Source organism: Zingiber officinale, chromosome 2A (assembly GCF_018446385.1).
Source record: "Zingiber officinale cultivar Zhangliang chromosome 2A, Zo_v1.1, whole genome shotgun sequence".
NCBI classification, from domain to species: domain Eukaryota; kingdom Viridiplantae; phylum Streptophyta; class Magnoliopsida; order Zingiberales; family Zingiberaceae; genus Zingiber; species Zingiber officinale.
Window position 1 is genome coordinate 150,870,108 of NC_055988.1, and position 20,290 is coordinate 150,890,397.

Sequence of the window (20,290 nt, forward strand, 5' to 3'; positions counted from 1 at the left end):
TTAAGGAAAGCTAATATTTATTTCCTTAAATAACTCTAGGTTAACCAAAAAGAACAATCGAATCACAAATTCGAAAAAAAAGAAAACACAAACTTGAAAAATAAATTCGATAAACTAGATCTAATTGCCTCTTGTATTTAGAATTCTTACAAAGAAAATAACTAGTATGATGCGGAAGAAAATTACTAGTTATACCTTCTCTTTGTAAGCTAATAACCTCGAGATCTTCTGCCGTATTCCTCGCCTCGCCTTGGACGTCGTGTGGGCGACGATTCTCCAAGATGAACACCACCAAAAGAGTCCTTCCTCTTCCTCTAGAATTCGACCACCACCACTACCAAGGAGAAGACAGCAAAGGGAAAGGGAGAAGGGAGAGGGTCGACCACCAAGGGATCTCCAAGCAAGAGAATAAGAGTTGTGTCTCATGAAGCCCCCTCACCCCTTCTTTTATATTACTTGCCCAAGGCAAATAAGGAAAAACCTTTTACAAAAAAATAAAATCATCCAAGAGTTTTTCCTTTTCCCTTTTTATTTTTCCTTTTCTTTCCTCTTGATTGAATCAATCACCAATCAATGGTTGTGATTAATCCTATATGGTTTAGGATTAAGTTTGGCTGGCCCCTTGCTTGGGCACCAAGCAAGGTGGTCGGCCACCATATTTAGGAAAGGAATAATAATTTTTTTTTTATAAAATTTTACAAGAGAAAAAAACTCTTATAAAATTTTACAAGCTCTCTTTCCTAAAGTAGGAGTTAAAAAATGAAAGTTTCTAAAAATTAAAACCATGTTTTAAATTTAAAAACTCTCTTATAAAATTTCCTTTTTTAACATGATGATAGAAAATTTTAATTTTAAAGCTTATCTCCCTTTTTTCTTAAACCATGAGGATGGTTAAAAAAGCAAAGTTTTAAAACTTTTAAAACTCTCTATTAAAACATGTGACCTAATTCAAATAAGGAAAGTTTTTAAAAATTAAAATCTCTCTTTTAAAACTTATAGTTTTCTACAAAGAGAAGATTTTAAAAATTCAAAACACCCCTCCTATTTGAATTAATCTTGGCCGACCCCTACAAGCTTGGTCACCAAGCAATGGGGCCAACCCCTATAAGAGGATGTGGCCGACCATTGCTTGGTCACCAAGCAATGGTCCGACCCCCTTCTTGGACACCAAGAAGAGCCTTACATTTGGATGGACTTGAGGCTATAATGAGGCTACGATAGGGACCTAGAGGAGAAATTGATTTTGGCCTTCCGATGAGCTTGAGTATCCCGTGCTCGCCCTGAACACACAACTCAAGTTCATCGATAACAACTCATTCCACTAGAGAGTTATTACCGCACTACCGCACCAATCCCAAATTACATTATGGACTCCTTCTTATCATGAGTGTGTTAGTCTCCCTGTGTTTAAGATTATGAATGCCCACTAATTAAGAAAGTTACTGACAACTCACTTAATTAATATCTAGCTCCAAGAGTAGTACCACTCAACTTTATTGTCATGTCAGATTAGGTCCACCTGCAGGGTTTAACATGGCAATCCTTATGAGCTCCTCTTGGGGACATTCTCAACCTAGATAACTAGGACACAGATTCCTTCTATAATCAACAACACACACTATAAGTAATATCATTTCCTAACTTATTGAGTATATTGATTTATCGAGCTAAACCTCACCCTTTGATAAATCAAAGAAATAAATATTAAATATATGTGCTTGTTATTATATTAGGATTAAGAGCACACACTTCCATAATAACTAAGGTTTAGTTCTTTTACTAAGTCAGTACAAAAAGAACTTATCAGTACAAAAAGAACTTACCTAAATGATCCTACTCAATACACTTAAAGTGTATCAGTATAATTTATTAGTCAAGATAAACTAATACTTAATTACACTACGACTATTCTGATGGTTTGTTCCTTTCCATTTTAGTCGCGAGCAACTATTTATAATTTATAGAGAACCGACAACATGATCTTCTGAGTGTGACACCACACTCCATGTTGTCTATTATATAAATTAATTAAATAATTATATTTAATAAATAAATACAGATATTGACCAATGTGATTCTTTTATTTCAACAAATAAATGTTTACAAAAGCTAGACTTTTAGTATACACTCTAATAATCTCCCACTTATACTAAAAGACTAAGCTGCCATATCTATTGCCTTACATCTGATTCCCATCCCCTCCACATGCCGATCAAAAGCTTTCGCCGGAAGGGCCTTTGTGAAAGGATCTTCCAGGTTATCTTCTGATGCAATCTTGGCAACGACAACTTCTCATCGCTTGACGATGTCTCGTATCAGGTGGTACTTACGCTCTATATGTTTACTTGCTTTATGGGCTTGTGGTTCCTTCGAGTTTGTAACTGCACCGCTATTATCACAATAAATTGTGATGATCTTGGGCAAACCAGGAATCACATCTAAATCCATTAGAAAGTTCCTAAGCCATACAGCTTCTTTGGCTGCCTCAGAGGCTGCCACATATTCCGCTTCCATGGTTGAGTCTGAGACGCATTTCTGCTTAACACTCCTCCATGCAATGGCTCCACCTCCTAGAGTAAACACATAGCCTGACGTAGACTTACTATTGTCCCTATCTGATTGGAAATCCGAATCCGTGTAACCCACAGGGAGCAAATCGTCTGCTTGGTAGACTAACATGTAATCTCTAGTCATTCTCAGGTACTTTAATATATGCTTTATCGCAGTCCAATGTCCTTGTCCAGGGTTACTTTGATATCTGCTAACCATGCCCACGACAAAACAGATATAAGGTCTCGTACACAGCATTGCATACATAAGGCTTCCTACAGTCGAGGCATAAGGAACTGCCTTCATGTCCTCTATCTCCTTTGATGTCTTCGGAGACATCTCTTTAGATAAAGCTACTCCATGCCTAAAAGGTAAGAAACCTTTCTTGGAGTTTTGCATGCTAAAATGAGCAAAGATTGTATTTATATATAAAGCTTGGGATAGACACAACATTCTTTTCTTGCGATCCCTTATAACTTTGATCCCAAGAATGTGTGCACATTCTCCTAAGTCCTTCATATCAAATTGTTTGGACAACCATACCCTTACGTCCGATAATACCTTGACATTGTTGACAATTAACAAAATATTATCTACGTATAGTACAAGAAATACCACCACGTTTCCGTTACACTTCTTGTATACACAAGATTCATCCGGACACTGAATAAATCCATATGATTGGATTACTTGATTAAACCGGATGTTCCAAGATCTTGAAGCTTGCTTCAGTCCATAAATGGACCGATTGAGCTTACACACTAGATGCTCTTTGCCCTTTTCAATGAACCCTTCTGGTTGCATCATATCGATGTTTTCTTCAAGACTTCCGTTAAGGAAAGCTGTCTTGACATCCATTTGCCAAATCTCATAATCCATATGAGCGGCAATGGATAAGAGTATCCGGATAGACTTAAGCATAGCTACTGGCGAAAAAGTCTCCTCATAATCGATTCCCTTTTTCTGAGTATACCCTTTCGCAACAAGCCTTGCTTTGAAGGTTTCTACCTTCCCATCTATCCCTCTTTTCCTTTTGTAGATCCACTTGCATCCAATGGCTTTTACACCATCAGGTGATTCTACAAGCTCCCAGACCTTATTAGAATACATAGATTCTATTTCGGAATTCATTGCCTTTTGCCAAGGTACTGCATCTATATCTTGGAGTGCTTCGTCATATGTTTGGGGATTAGGTTCATGTTTACCTGGGATCAAGTCCGAGGACTCTCCCAAAAATATGAATCTCTCAGGTTGCCTCACAACCCTCCCACTACAACGAGGCACTGTCTCTGGCTGTGTATCATGTGTGACTCGTGTTGCAGTTTCTTGTGGTACTTCATCTTGTACTGTTGGTACTAAAATAGACGCGTCCTCTCTAATTTCTTCTAGAACTATTTCACTCATGGGCTTATGGTTCATTACATAATCTTTTTCTAAAAATTGAGCATTGGTGCTAACAATGATCTTCTGATTTTTAGGATTATAAAACAAACCACCTTTTGTTCCCTTAGGATATCCCACAAACAGATAAACTTCTGTACGTGATTCCAACTTGTCAGTATCTCCCTTTAGCACATGTGCTAGACTACCCCATATCCGGATATGATTCAGATTAGGCTTACGCCCATTCCATAATTCCATGGGAGTAGAAGGAACTATTTTAGAAGGTACCATATTCAGAATGTACACTGCTGTTTCTAAAGCATATCCCCAAAACGAATTTGGTAATTCTGAATAACTCATCATCGATCTAACCATTTCCATAAGAGTCCTATTCTTTCGTTCTACCACACCATTCTGCTGGGGTGTACCAGGTGCAGACAATTGAGATTGAATCCCGACTTCTGATAAGTAATTCCTAAACTCTTCAAAGAGGTATTCGCCACCACGGTCAGAACGTAGTGTCTTGATACTTTTACCAAGACGTTTCTCCATATCAGCCCTATATTCTTTAAACTTGTCAAAGCATTCAGAATTGCGGCGCATCAGGTAAATGTATCCGTATCTTAAATAATCGTCTATAAAAGAGACGAAGTATTCATAACCACCTCTTGCCTGGATAGACATAGGACCACACAAATAAGAATGAACCAGTTCTAATGCATATTTGGCTCTATACCCCTTGGCCTTAAAAGGTCTCTTGGTCATTTTTCCTTCCAAGCAGGATTCACATGTTGGAAAGTTTTCCAACTCTAATGAACCCAAGAGTCCATCGGCTACAAGCCTTTGAATCCTACTTAAGTTAATATGTCCAAGCCTTAGATGCCAAAGATACGTTTGGTTCATTTCCGAAGGTTCTTTTCTCTTATTAGAGTTAGAAGATGCGTTATTAATTTCCATATTTTGCTTTGTGGGAGAAATTGGATTTAAAGTGTATAAATTGCCAACCAATGCACCAGAACAGATAATCACCTTATTTCTCTTTATAACGACATTGTTACTAAAAGAAACTGAATATCCATCCAAATACAGTTTAGAAACTGAAATTAAATTCTTTCTAAAACTGGGTACATAAAGACAATTTCTTAAAACCAATTTTCTATTCCTATCAAAAGATAAGTAGACGTCTCCCACTGCAATAGCCGCCACCTTAGTAGCATTGCCCATGTAGACAGTTATCTCTCCTTCATATAGTCGTTGGGTTTCCTGGAACCCCTGCAAAGAATTGTAGACATGATCAGTGGCTCCCGTATCTATACACCAGGTGCTGGTAGATAACACCGCTAAACATGTTTCAACAACTAGAGCATGAGATATACCTTTGTTGTTTTGATTCCTACGAGGACAGTCCGCCTTTCAATTCCCTGACTGCTTGCAGATGAAGCACTTGCCCTTCGGCTTCTTCATTCCAGCTTTCTGTCCTGTACCCTGAGTTTTATTCACCTTCTTTGCTGAAAAGACCTGTTTCTTCTTCTTCTTGCCTTTCAACTTAGAAGTAGAACCATTTTCAGCATAGTGAATCTGAGAACCGTGTCGAAATATTCCTTCTGCTGCCTGTAGTTCTGTCAGAAGTTCCGCCAACTTATACTCTCTTTTGTTCATGTTATAGTTCAGGTGGAACTGCTCAAAACTTCTAGGAATCGTTTTTCTCTTTGTAAGAATTCTAAATACAAGAGGCAATTAGATCTAGTTTATCGAATTTATTTTTCGATTTTGTGTTTTCTTCTTTTTTGAATTTGTGATTCGATTGTTCTTTTTGGTTAACCTAAAGTTATTTAAGGAAATAAATATTAGCTTTCCTTAAAAGGTTTTGCCTAGGCGGTGGTGGTTGCTCCCATATCCAAGAAGGCCATGTCCCTCGCCATGCAGTCCTGGAAGCCAATTTTGGAAATTAATATTTATGGAATTAATAATTTAGGTAGATTTGAATCAATAGTGTTAAGTTCTGCTTGCGATTCAAATCTAAACCATTAAGAACAGATAAGTTAAATTTGGAATCAATGATGTTAAGTTCCGTCTGCGATTCCTTATTTAACTTCTAAAGAACACAATAGGTTATTTAAGGAAAGGTTCGACAGTTGTACAAAAATTTTTGTACAGTGGAATCGGTACGTTTTCCTAGGTTTAACCAACAATTGGTATCAGAGCTAGGGTTTGCCTCTGTGTATTTTTAGAATTCAAATAGGTTATGCACATGTCATACATAATTTAGGCAGGAAAATAGTAGGATGTGCTAACTCTTTGGTTGCAGGCTCCAACTATTATGGCTTATTGATATTGTGTGTGATTGGACCCTTGGACATGTCAAGGGCATTATTTGTGTGCATGATTGTATGTATAAATACAGCAGGAGCTGTATTATTTTTAGAATTTTATTTTCGATCTAAAATACATGTACATTCCCTCGTGGAATATAGGATCGATATATGTAAAATTCTATTTTTGTCGCGGATCGGATTCTTGCGAGACGAGGTACTTTTGGAGCACCAGAGGCGTAGGGGAATAAGAAGCAAGAAGGATGCGACAACTCGACCCGATAGCGGTGGCTAAAGATGGCAGCAGCTAGGGTTGGAGCATACTGAAGACAGTGATGGAAAAGGCCATAATAGTTGGAAAATTAATTTCCAAATTTATTGTTTTTATTTACTGTGATGTTTATATGCATGTGATGAATGCTAGCATAGGTTAAAATCTTCATTTCTAAATAACTAAGTGGGAGAGGGATTTTAATAAATCCCATGGTCTCCATTACTGGTTTGTAAGTGATGCAACAAGCTTGCGTGTTGGCTCTGAGTGTCTCTCTCCACAACGGATGACTTTGTTGCGGATCACTAGATCAAACTTCCTTTTATGGATGGTTAAAGGAAATTATTTAGGAGCGTGTGATCTTCTCCAACTGAAGGGGCACAATCCTATTTAATGGACTTAGTATCAAGTAATGATATACACTTAGACACATTCAATAGTATCCTCCCCAACGGAGTCACTGCTATTGTCTTGTGTGACCAAAGTGAAAACAACTATTAATTTTATTTGTCATAAAGTTAGGATGACAAGATAATAAAATTAATGGGTCACACCCTCCTCTTACAAATGATAAATTTGTATACGTCCACACTAACGTGGCATGTAATATTCACGGTGATTTGAGGTGTTGGTTAATTTAAAATAGTATTGTTTGAGGAATCAATATTATTCTAAATTTAGAGTCTTGACCAAAGTTTACTTTTGTGATTCTTAGGATGACTTTCAACCTACTAGCCATTATACTGAAAGAAAACAAACTTACTGGTCCAAACTATATTGATTGGAAAAGAAACCTGGACATAGTTCTTACTGCTGAAAGCTATAAGTTTGTACTGAGACTTGCACCTGACGGTGACTCTACCCCAGAGGAGATTGAGTATCATAAGAAATGGGTAAAAGCTGATGAGATGGCGCGGTGTTATATTTTGGCATCAATGTCAAATGTATTGCAACATCAGCATCAAGATTTACCAACAGCTTATGATATAATGAACAATCTCAAAGAACTCTTTGAGCACCAGAGTCGGACTGCTAGGCAAGAGGCAATGAGGAAGTTAATGACAGCCACCATGTCTGAGGGGACACCCGTAAGGGATTATCTGAATGAAATACAAGTCCTTGGAGGAGAAATCAATGGGGAAACCCAGGTCGATATAATTCTCCAAACGCTACCCAGAAGTTTTGAGCAGTTTCGCCTAAACTATAACATGAACAAAAGAGAGTATACGTTGGCGGAACTTCTGACAGAACTACAGGCAGCAGAAGGAATATTTCGTCATAGTTCTCATATTCATTATGCTGACAATGGTTCTACTTCTAAGTCGAAAGGCAAGAAGAAGAAGAAACAGGTTTTTTTTCAGCAAAGAAGGTGAATAAACCTCAGAGTACAGGACAGAAAGCTAGAATGAAGAAGCCGAAGGGCAAGTGCTTCATCTGCAAGCAATCTGGACATTGGAAAGCGGATTGTCCTCGTAGGAACCAGAACAATAAAGGTATATCTCATACTCTAGTAGTTGAAACATGTTTAGCGGTGTTATCTACCAGCACCTAGTGTGTAGATACGGGAGCCACTGATCATGTCTGCAATTCTTTGCAGGGGTTCCAGGAAACCCGGCGACTATTTGATGGAGAGATAACTGTCTACATGGGCAATGCTACTAAGGCGGCGGCTGTTGCAGTGGGAGACGTCTACTTATCTTTTGATAGGAATAGAAATTTGATTTTAAGAAATTGTCTTTATGTACCCAGTTTTAGAAAGAATTTAATTTCAGTTTCTAAACTGTATTTGGATGGATATTCAGTCTCTTTTAGTAACAATGTCGTTATAAATAGAAATAAGGTGATTATCTGTTCTGGTGCATTAGTTGGTAATTTATACACTTTAAATCCAATTTCTCCCACAAAGCAAAATATGAAAATTAATAACACATCTTCTAACTCTAATAAGAGAAAAGAACCTTCGGAAATGAACCAAACATATCTTTGGCATCTAAGACTTGGACATATTAACCTAAGTAGGATTCAAAGGCTTGTAGCCGATGAACTCTTGGGTTCATTAGAGTTGGAAAACTTTCCAACATGTGAATCCTGCTTGGAAGGTAAAATGACCAAGAGACCTTTTAAGGCCAAGGGGTATAGAGCCAAAGATGCGTTAGAACTGGTTCATTTTGATTTGTGTGGTCCTATGTCTATCCAGGAAAGAGGAGGTTATGAATACTTCGTCTCCTTTATAGACGATTATTCAAGATACGGATACATTTACCTGATGCGCCGCAAGTCTGAATGCTTTGACAAGTTTAAAGAATATAGGGCTGATGTGGAGAAATGTCTTGGTAAAAGTATCAAGACACTACGGTCTGACCGTGGTGGCGAACACCTCTTTGGAGAGTTTAGGAATTACTTATCAGAAGTCGGGATTCAATCCCAATTGTCTGCACCTGGTACACCCCAGTAGAATGGTGTGGCAGAACGAAGGAATATGACTCTTATGGAAATGGTTAGATCAATGATGAGTTATTCAGAATTACCGAATTCGTTTTGGGGATATGCTTTAGAAACAACAGTGTATATTCTGAATATGGTACCTTCTAAAACAGTTCCTTCTACTCCCATGGAATTATGGAATGAGCGTAAGCCTAGTCTGAATCATATCCGGATATGGGGTGCTGAAGGGAGATACTGACAAGTTGGAATCACGTATAGAAGTTTGTCTATTTGTTGGATATCCTAAGGGAACGAAAGGTGGTTTGTTTTATAATCCTAAAAATCAGAAGATCATTGTTAGCACCAATGCTCATTTTTTAGAAGAAGATTATGTAATGAACCATAAGCCCATGAGTGAAATAGTTCTAGTAGAAATTAGAGAGGACACATCTACTTCAGTACCAACAGTACAAGATGAAGTACCACAAGAGACTGCAACACGTGTTGCACATGATACACAACCACAGACGGTGCCTCGTCGTAGTGGGAGGGTTGTAAGGCAACCTGAGAGATTCATGTTTTTGGGAGAGTCTTCGGACTTGATCCTGAGTAAATATGAACCTGATCCCCGGACATATGATGAAGCACTCCAAGATATAGATGCAGTATCTTGACAAAAGACAATGAATTCTGAAATAGAGTCTATGTACTCTAATAAGGTCTGAGAGCTTGTAGAACCACCTGATGGTGTAAAAGCCGTTGGATGCAAGTAGATCTACAAAAGGAAAAGAGGGACAGATGGAAAGGTAGAAACCTTCAAAGCAAGGCTTGTTGCGAAAGGGTATACTCAGAAAGAGGGAATCGACTATGAGGAGACTTTTTCGCCGGTAGCCATACTTAAGTCTATCCGGATACTCTTATCCATTGCTGCTCATATGGATTATGAGATTTGGCAAATGGATGTCAAGACAGCTTTTCTTAACGGAAGTCTTGAAGAAAACATCCATATGAAGCAACCAGAAGGGTTCATTGAAAAAGGCAAAGAGCATCTAGTGCACAAGCTTAATCGGTCCATTTATGGATTGAAGCAAGCTTCAAGATCTTGGAACATCCGGTTTAACGAAGTAATCCAGTCATATGGATTTATTCAGTGTCCGGATGAGTCTTGTGTATACAAGAAGTGTAACAGAAACGTGGTGGTATTTCTTGTACTATACGTAGATGATATTTTGTTAATTGGCAATAATGTCAAGGTATTATCGGACGTAAGGGTATGGTTGTCCAAATAATTTGATATGAAGGACTTAGGAGAATGTGCACACATTCTTGGGATCAAAGTTATAAGGGATCGCAAGAAAAGAATGTTGTGTCTATCCCAAGCTTCATATATAGATACAGTCCTTGCTCGTTTTAGCATGCAGAACTCCAAGAATGGATTCTTACCTTTTAGGCATGGAGTAGCCTTATCTAAAGAGATGTCTCCGAAGACATCAAAGGAGATTGAGGACATGAAGACAGTTCCTTATGCTTCAGCTGTAGGAAGTCTTATGTATGCAATGCTGTGTACGAGACCTGATATCTGTTTTACCGTGGGCATGGTCAGCAGATATCAGAGTAACCCTGGACAAGGACATTGGACTGCGGTAAAGCATATATTGAAGTATCTGAGAAGGACTAGAGATTATATGCTAGTTTACCAAGCAGACGAGTTGCTCCCTGTGAGTTACACGGATTCGGATATTCAATCAGATAGGGACAATAGTAAGTCAACATCAGGCTATTTGTTTACTCTAGGAGGTGGAGCCATTGCATGGAAGAGTGTTAAGCAGAAATGCGTCTCGGACTCAACCATGGAAGCTGCGTATGTGGCAGCCTCTGAGGTAGCAAAAGAAGCTGTATGGCTCAGGAATTTTCTAATGGACTTAGATGTGATTCCTGGTTTGCCCAAGATCATCATAATCTATTGTGATAATAGCGGTGCAGTTGCAAATTCGAAGGAACCACGATCCCATAAAGAAAGTAAACATATAGAGCGCAAGTACCACCTGATACGAGACATCGTCAAGCGAGGAGAAGTTGTCGTCACCAAGATTGCATCAGAAGATATCCTGGCAGATCCTTTCACAAAGGCCCTTCCGGCGAAAGCTTTTGATCGACATGTGGAGGGGATGAGAATCAGATGTAAGGCAATAGATATGGCAGCTTAGACTTTTAGTATAAGTGGGAGATTATTAGAGTGTATACTAAAAGCCTAGCTTTTGTAAACATTTATTTGTTAAAGTAAAAGAATCACATTGGTCAATATCTGCATTTATTTATTAAATGTAATTATTCAATTAATTTATATAGTATACAACATGGAGTGTGGTGTCACACTCAGAAGATCATGTTGTCGGTTCTCTATAAATTATAAACAGTTGCTCGCGACTAAGATAGAAAGGAACAAACTATCAGTATAGTCGTAGTGTAATTAAGTATTAGTTTATCTTGACTAATAAATTACACTAATATACTTTAAGTGTATTGAGTAGGATCTAGGTATGTTCTTTTTGTACTGACTTAGTAAAAGAACTAAACCTTAGTTATTATGGAAGTGCGTGCTCTTAATCCTAATATAATAACAAGCACATATATTTAATATTTATTTTTTTGATTTATCAAAGGGTGAGGTTTAGCTCGATAAATCAATATGCCCGATAAGTTGGGAAATGATATTACTTATAGTGTGTGTTGTTGATTATAGAAGGAATCTGTGTCCTAGTTATCTAGGTTGAGAATGTCCCCAAGAGGAGCTCATAAGGATTGCCATGTTAAACCCTGCAGGTGGACCTAGTCCAACATGACAATAAAGTTGAGTGGTACTACTCTTGGAGCTAGATATTAATTAAGTGAGTTGTCAGTAACTTACTTAATTAGTGGACATTCATAATCTTAAACACAGGGAGACTAACACACTCATGATAAGAAGGAGTCCATAATGTAATTTGGGATTGGTGCGGTAGTGCGGTAATAACTCTCTAGTGGAAAGAGTTGTTATCGATGAACTTGAGTTGTGTGTTCGGGGTGAACACGGGATACTCAAGCTCATCAGAAGGCCAAAACCAATTTCTCCTCTAGGTCCCTGTCGTAGCCTCATTATAGCCTCAAGTCTATCCGAATGTAAGACTCTTCTTGGTGTCCAAGAAGGGGGCCGAACCATTGCTTGGTGACCAAGCAATGGCCGGCCACATCCTCTTGAAGGGGCCGACCCTATAGCTTGGTGACCAAGCTTGTAGGGGCCGGCCATAATAATTCAAAAAGGGAGGGTTGTTTTGAATTTTTAAAATCTTCTCTTTGTAGAAAACTATAAGTTTTAAAAGAGAGATTTTAATTTTTAAAAAAATTTTCCTTATTTGAATTAAGCCACATGTTTAAATAGAGAGTTTAAAAGATTTTAAAACTTTCCTTTTTTAACCATCATTATGGTTTAGAAAAAAAAGGAAAAGAAGTTTTAAAATTTAAAATTTCTATCACTATGTTAAAAAAGGAAATTTTATAAGAGAGTTTTTAAATTTTAAAACATGGTTTTAATTTTTAGAAACTTTCCTTTTTTAACTCATACTTTAGGATAGAGAGCTTGTAAATTTTATAAGAGGATTTCTTCTTATAAAATTTTTAAAAATTATTTTTCCTTTCCTTTTAATTGTGGCCGGCCACCTTGCTTGGTGCCCAAGCAAGGGCCGACCAATAGGATTAAACCAAATTCAATCCTAAACCAAATAGGATTGATCTCAACCATTGATTAATGATTGATTCAATCAAGAGCAAAGAAAAGGAAAAATAAAAAGGGAAAAGGAAAAACTTTTGGATGATTTTATTTTTTGTAAAAGGTTTTTCCTTATTTGCCTTGGGCAAGTAATATAAAAGAAGGGGTGAGGGGGCTTCATGAGACACAACTCTTATTCTTTTGCTTGGGTGATCTCTTGGTGTGGCCGACCCTCTCCCTTCTTCCTCTCCCTTTGCTCTCTTCTCCTTGGTGGTGGTGGTGGCCGGATTTTAGAAGAAGAAGGAGGAAGCTTTTGGGTGGTGTTCATCTTGGAGGATCGTCACTCACACGACGTCCAAGGCGAGGCGAGGAATACGGCAGAAGATCTCGAGGTCATTAGCATACAACGAGAAGGTATAATTAGCAATTGTTTTTCGCATCATGCTAGTTTTTCTCTTTGTAAGAATTTTAAATACAAGAGGCAATTAGATCTAGTTTATCGAATTTATTTTTTGATTTTGTGTTTTCTTCTTTTTCGAATTTGTGATTCGATTGTTCTTTTTGGTTAACCTAAAGTTATTTAAGGAAATAAATATTAGCTTTTCTTAAAAGGCTTTGCCTAGGCGGTGGTAGTTGCTCCCATATCCAATAAGGTCATGTGCCTCGTCATGCAGTCCTAGAAGCTAATTTTAGAAATTAATATTTATGGAATTAATAATTTAGGTAGATTTGAATCAATAGTGTTAAGTTCCGCTTGCGATTCAAATCTAAACCATTAAGAACAAATAAGTTAAATTTGGAATCAATGATGTTAAGTTCTGTCTGCGATTCCTTATTTAACTTCTAAAGAACACAATAGGTTATTTAAGGAAAGGTTCGACAGTTGTACAAAAATTTTTGTACAGTGGAACCGATATGTTTTCTTAGGTTTAACCAATAGTTAGGCCTCGACCCACCTGGAGAAGTAGTCGACTGCCACTAGCAGGAATCTCCGCTGCCCGGTCGCCATGGGGAAGGGACCTACAATATCCATACCCCATTGGTCGAACGGGCAGGATACCGTAGACGCTTTCATTTCCTCCACCGGCCGATGAGAGAAGCAATGAAACTTCTGACAAGAAATGCATGTTGCGACAGTACGAGCGACGTCTTCTTGCAGGGTTGGCCAGAAGTACCCGGCCAGCAGGACTTTCCTAGCGAGTGATCGCCCACCCGGATGTCCTCCGCATGATCCTTGGTGCACTTCCTGGAGGATGTATTCCGCGTCTTCCAAGCTCACACATCTCAGGAACGGACGGGAGAAAGCCTTTTTGTAGAGTTGACCTCCCACGAGTGTGAACCGGTCGGCTCTCCTCCTTAACAAATGGGCTTCCTCCCAATCGGACGGTGTGGTCCCCGAGCTCAAGAATTCCATTATCGGTGTCCTCCAGTCACTCGGGAAGGTGAGACCCTCCATTCGGTCGATATGCACCACCAAGGATACCTGCTCTATGGGTTGTTGGATGACGATCGGTGATATTGAACTCGCGAGCTTAGCTAACTCATCTGCCGACTGGTTTTCCGCTCGGGGTATTTTCTGGATGATGACTTCCCTGAAGTGGTGCTTAAGCCTTTCGAAGGCCTCGACATAAAGCTTCAGCCTCGTGTTATTTATTTCGAAGGACCCGAAGAGTTGCTGAGTGGCGAGTTGGGAGTCTGAATATATTGTTACCCGACCGGCTCCCACATGTCGGGTGGCCTGCAAGCCGGTTATGAGGGCCTCGTATTCCGCTTCATTATTCGTCGCCGGTAGTCCAGCCGGACAGAAAGATGCATCCGCTCGCCTTGAGGGGAAATCAACAGGATACCAATCCCACTCCCTCGCTGAGTGGACGATCCGTCCACAAACACTTTCCACAAAGCTTCGGGCTCGGGATTTTGTACCTCCGTCATGAAATCCGCTAAGGATTGGGCCTTGATTGCCGACCGGGGTTGATATTGAATGTCAAATTCACTAAACTCCGTTGTCCACTTGATGAGCCGTCCGGACGCTTCTGGGTTCAGCAGCACTCTTCCCAATGGGCTATTGGTTCTGACGATGATTGTATGCACCAGGAAAGAAGGACGAAGTCTCCGAGCGGCTAGGACCAAAGCCAAAGCCAGCTTCTCGAGCCCGGTGTAGCGAGATTCAGCATCTTTTAAAATATGGCTCAAGAAGTATACAGGTTGTTCTTCGCCGCTCGACCGTACTAATGCCGAGCCCACGGCATGCTCAGATAAAGATAAGTAAATACAGAGCGGCTCACCTACAGCCAGTTTGGCTAACACTGGTGGGGAATTCAAATATGCCTTCAGCTCTTCGAATGCCCGATCGCAATCCTCATCCCATTGGAACTTGGTAGCTTTTCATAGAATTCTGAAGAAAGGCAGGCTCCGGTCGGCAGTCTTAGAGATGAATCTTGATAATGCCGTTATCCGACCAGTCAGGCGCTGTACCTCCCTGAGATTTTTAGGGGGCGGTATATCTTGTATTGCTTTCATTTTGCTAGGGTTCGCCTCTATGCCCCGCTCGGTCACGATGTAACCCAAAAAACGTCCTCCTTTTGCTCCGAACAAGCATTTATGAGGGTTCAACCTAACTCCATACTTCCTCAACGTTTGAAAGGTTTCTTCCATGTCCTTGAGAAGATCTGCCGCTCGGGTTGACTTGATGAGTATATCGTCGATGTAGACTTCCAAGTTGCGCCCGATCTGCTCATGAAATACTTTGTTCATCAGCCGCTGGTATGTTGCTCCTGCATTCTTCAACCCGAACGACATCACTTTATAACAGTACGTGCCATCTGCCGTGACAAAACTGACTTTCTCTTCTTCTCTGGCGAGCGACACTTGGTGATAACCCTGATAAGCATCTAACATTCATATTAGTTCGCACCCGGCCGTGGAGTCCACCAGTTGATCAATCCGGGGCAGGGGGTAGAAGTCCTTTGGGCAGGCCTTGTTTAGATCTCGGAAGTCGATGCAGACTCTCCACTTGTTGCCCGGCTTGGAGACTAGCACCATGTTCGCCAGCCAGCTTGGGAACTGCACTTCCCGTATGTGGCCGGCCTCCAAGAGTTTCTCCACTTCCGCTCGGATGATGACGTTCTGCTCGGCGCTGAAGTCTCTCTTCCTTTGCTTCACTGGCCGCGCATCCGGTAGGACGTGCAGTTCATGCTGCGCGATGCTTGGCGAAATTCCTGGAAGCTCATGCTTCGACCACACGAAGACATCACAGTTTTTCTGGAGACATCTGATTAATTTCTCCTTTTGACTTGCCTCCAGATCAGACGCTATGAATGTAGTGGCCTCCGATCGGGAAGGGTGTATCTGTACCTCCTCTTTTTCTTCATAAACCAAAGAGGGTGGTTTATATGTTATAGCGTTTATCTCGATCCGCGGCATCTTTCGTGCAGACTTTGCTTCGGGTCGGACCATTTCGACGTAGCATTGCCGAGCCGCCAGCTGATCTCCTTGCACTTCTCCCACTTGGTCTTCGACAGGGAATTTAATTTTTTGGTAGAAGGCGGAGACGGCCGCTTGGAACTCGCTGAGCGTTGGTCTCCCCAGGATAACATTGTACGCCAAGGGAGAGTCGACCACGACGAAGTTGGAGGCCCTCGTCCTCCTGAGCGGCTCTTCTCCTAGCGAAATGGCTAGTCGGACCTGATCGATCAGTAGAACTTCATTTCCCGTAAACCCGTAGAGCGGAGTTGTCATGGGCATCAGCTCAGCTCGATCAATTTGCAGTTGGTCGAAAGCCTTTTTGAATATGGTGTTGACCGAACTGCCTATATCAATGAAAATGCGGTGAATAGTGTAATTAGCTATTACCGCTTTGATGATGAGGGCGTTGTCATGTGGGACTTCAACTCCCTCGAGGTCCCTGGGCCCAAAGTTGATTTCGGGCCCGCTCGCCTGTTCTTGACTGCACCCGACCGCATGGATCTTGAGCTGCCTGACATTCGCCTTCCTTGCTCTGTTGGAGTCACCCCCAGTCGGTCCACCAACGATGATGTTGATTTCGCCCCGGGATATGTTGTTTCTATTTTCTTCCTCCCGTGCGGACAACCTCGGCCGCTCCTTAGATCCCCGAGGATTGTTTTCGTGCTTCTGAGGATGATACTGCTCGGGTGACTTTCTAGATGACCGCCGACCGGCCTCATGGTGTTGCTGTCGCCTATCGGGTGATGGCGATCGACGACGACCACTCCGAGGAGCGGGGTGGGCGATAAGGGGGAAGACTTCGGCAATCCCGGGTGTTATGCGTGTCGGTCCGGTGGAAGGAGCAAAACCTGGGGGTCCATAGCTTCTTTTTTGTCTTAGGCCGCTCGGCAGCTACCTCTTGGATGGCATGGGACCTTGCATGTTGATGAGGGCGGGCTGCTTCAGCTCACGGTCCTCTAGGCAGCTGGTAGCTAGTGGGCGGCTTCCGCTCGGCAGGGGCTAGCCGCTCAGTTGGAGCTTCCTTTCTTCTGGCCGCCTGAGCTTCCTCCACATTGATGTACTCATTGGCCCGGTGCAGCATATGATCATAGTCTTGGGGTGGCTTCCGAACAAGTGAGCGGAAGAAGTCACCATCCACGAGGCCTTGCGTGAACGCATTCATCATTGTTTCTAAGGTGGTCGTTGGAATATCCATGGCCACCTGGTTGAATCGCTGGATGTAAGCTCGGAGCGATTCTCTGGGCTCTTGTTTGATGGCGAATAGACTGACACTGGTCTTCTGGTAGCGCCGACTGCTTGGAAAATGGTGGAGAAAGGCCGTGCGGAACTCCTTGAAGCTTGTAATGGATCCGTCTGGCAGCCTCCGAAACCATTGTTGCGCCAATCCCGAAAGGGTAGTGAGAAACACCCGGCACTTTACTCCATCTGTGTATTGATGTAGGGTAGCTGTGTTGTCGAACTTACCCAGATGGTCGTCCGGGTCGGTGGTTCCGTTGTATTCCCCGATCGCCGGTGGCACATAATGCTTTGGTAGAGGGTCTCGCAGGATGACCTCTGGAAACTGGCGATTGATGCGCTCGGGTGAGGCATCTGTTCGGGGCGCCTTGCCTTTTCTATGGTCTCGCTTGGGTGCCTCGCAGCCGAACGGAAAAGATACAGCATACATTTAATTGGCGAGTTTCACGGTGCCCGTTAAGGCTGGAGGTGTTTCGCGCGCTAAGATATTCTCCGGTCGGAACTCTGACTGCCGACCGGCCCCATGCTGATATGCCGCCGGATCTTTACTTCGGCCACCTGAGCTTACGTCGCTTGCTGCTCAATTAGAGCGTCGAGCTCCTCCTGAGAGAGCATCACGGTATGAGGTCGCCCAGCTTCTTCCATCTTCTCTACTCGGATTCAGGTGCGTTCTCACAGGCGACGCCAATTTAATCCTGTCCGAGTGATGAGTGGATGGACGCTGGGAACGTGGCGCTCTCCGCTGTCTATGGCTGGTGATATGGATCTCCGCCGCTACCTGCAAAGAAGTCGGGCCGGGAGGAGTTTCCCGGCGACGACCCTCCGACACTCAAGTTAGGCAGGAGGCAAGTGAAAAAGTGGCGTTGAGAATCAGAGATTGCATACATCCCTTGAAGTCTGGGGGGCTCTCATATATATAGAGCTATGGGGAGGCTTGTGCACTCCCATCGAGGCGTACACGTGTACCTCACCTTACCTCTGTATGGGCTTGCCAGCAGAGCATGCCTGATACCATACTGCTACAGTCCGAGCATCTCTTTGATGGGACGGCAAACCATTTCATCTTAGGCTTCTGCGTTATGGCCTGGTCATTGAACATAGCTATTGTCAGTGACAGGTGTTTCTGAGGATGGTGCTCCTACTGTTCCCTTTGTCGTCTGGTCTCCTTTCTCCGCGCTGAGCGTCCAGCTGTTCGGCCAGCACATTACTCCCGACCGGGCGTAGGTATTGGTCCGATCGGGAAGATTCCCAGTCGTGTGCTCGGACGAGCTTATTCCCGCCCATGTTGCTTTATGCCTTGGCCGAGCGGACTACCCGCTCGGCTCGACTACCCTTTTCACCTTGAGCGTCGGAAACCGGACTCCTGTCAGGGGGGTTATTGATTTCGCTCGGACTTGCTAGGCCGGTCGACCTGTTAACCCTACTCCTATCCGATTGGCCAGACCTTAGGTTGACAATTTTGCCTTTTGACCTCCACGTGGTGTTGACTCCCCCAGAGGGGGTCCCCCGACCTTACTGCTGGATCAATTATCATTATGATGACTCTTCGAATTCTCCATTAATCATCATGATTATGGCTATTCGAATTCTCTCTTCTTTGTATCAAATAAATCCATATTTGATCTTTATCTCGACTAGCTTCTGATACCATTGTTCATGTCTACGTGCTATGTGTGTGACCCTCTAGGTTTTATACATGAAGACAATGTAAATCCATACACAGACTAAGGTAACCGTTTAGCAACAGTTTTTAGCCACCCAACGCGATAAAATTAATATCAATCATAAACTGTAAACCACTATGAACCGATTGCTGTGTAATTCAATCTCTTCATCTAAGCCTACATCCCAATTAATTTGATACATTATGCATCATTACCAAATTAATTGTTTTACTTGATTTCCAAGATATAATAAACTCCTCTTGAATGATAAATCATTCCTCCCATGACCATGAATTTTGAGTCACTAATATCTCTATCAAGCGGCCAGGATGCTAACTCATAATCCAAGAGAGCGATGAATCCTCTATTGACTCAACACTATTCTCTCTACGCTTTGCCATACACCCAACTACCGTATTAATCACAATATGATTAAACTTTTAACGACTTCAAAGAACATAACTCCATGCATAGAATAAATGAAGGTCTCAAGTCAAAAGATCAGTTACACTCGTTCATAAGATGAATAACCTATGGTGCTTAATATGTGGTCTCCTCTTGAGTGGGTCATGTCCAGTGTACCTCTAAACTCAAGGCATCCCCAAGTATAGCTTGGATATCCATCCCTCCGGTCTATCTTGACCTAGTCATACTTAGCGTTGATCTAGATATCCATGCCCCATCTAGATATCTATCCGATCAAGGATTGTTTTCAGATTAATATACCGATTAATTTGTGGGACTTTATCATTAATCATATATGTACAAAAAAGTAAATAATTAATGATAAATTCTTACCTTTATTAAATAATTATCCACAAAATATATAAGGAGTGTCTTAGCACATAAGTGCACACACTAACAATCTCCCACTTGCACTATTGCTAAACACTATGGACTCTCAGTCCTAGGCTCCTCACATGAGTCTCATATTTCTGTAGAGGTAAGACCTTTGTCAGTGGGTTTGCGATATTCTCGTTGGTATCTACTCTGCTAACCAACACATCACCCCTCTGAGCAATCTCTCTAAGGAGGTGATACTTCCTTAGTACATGCTTGGATCGTTGTGAGACCTTGGCTCCTTTGCCTGTGCTATGGCCGCATTATTGTCACAATATAGTACAACTGGATCAACAATGCTAGGAACCACTTCAAGCTCCGCTATGAAGTTCTTGATCAACATAGCTTCCTTTGCTGCCTCTGAAGCTGCTATATACTCGGACTCAGCTGTTGAATCTGC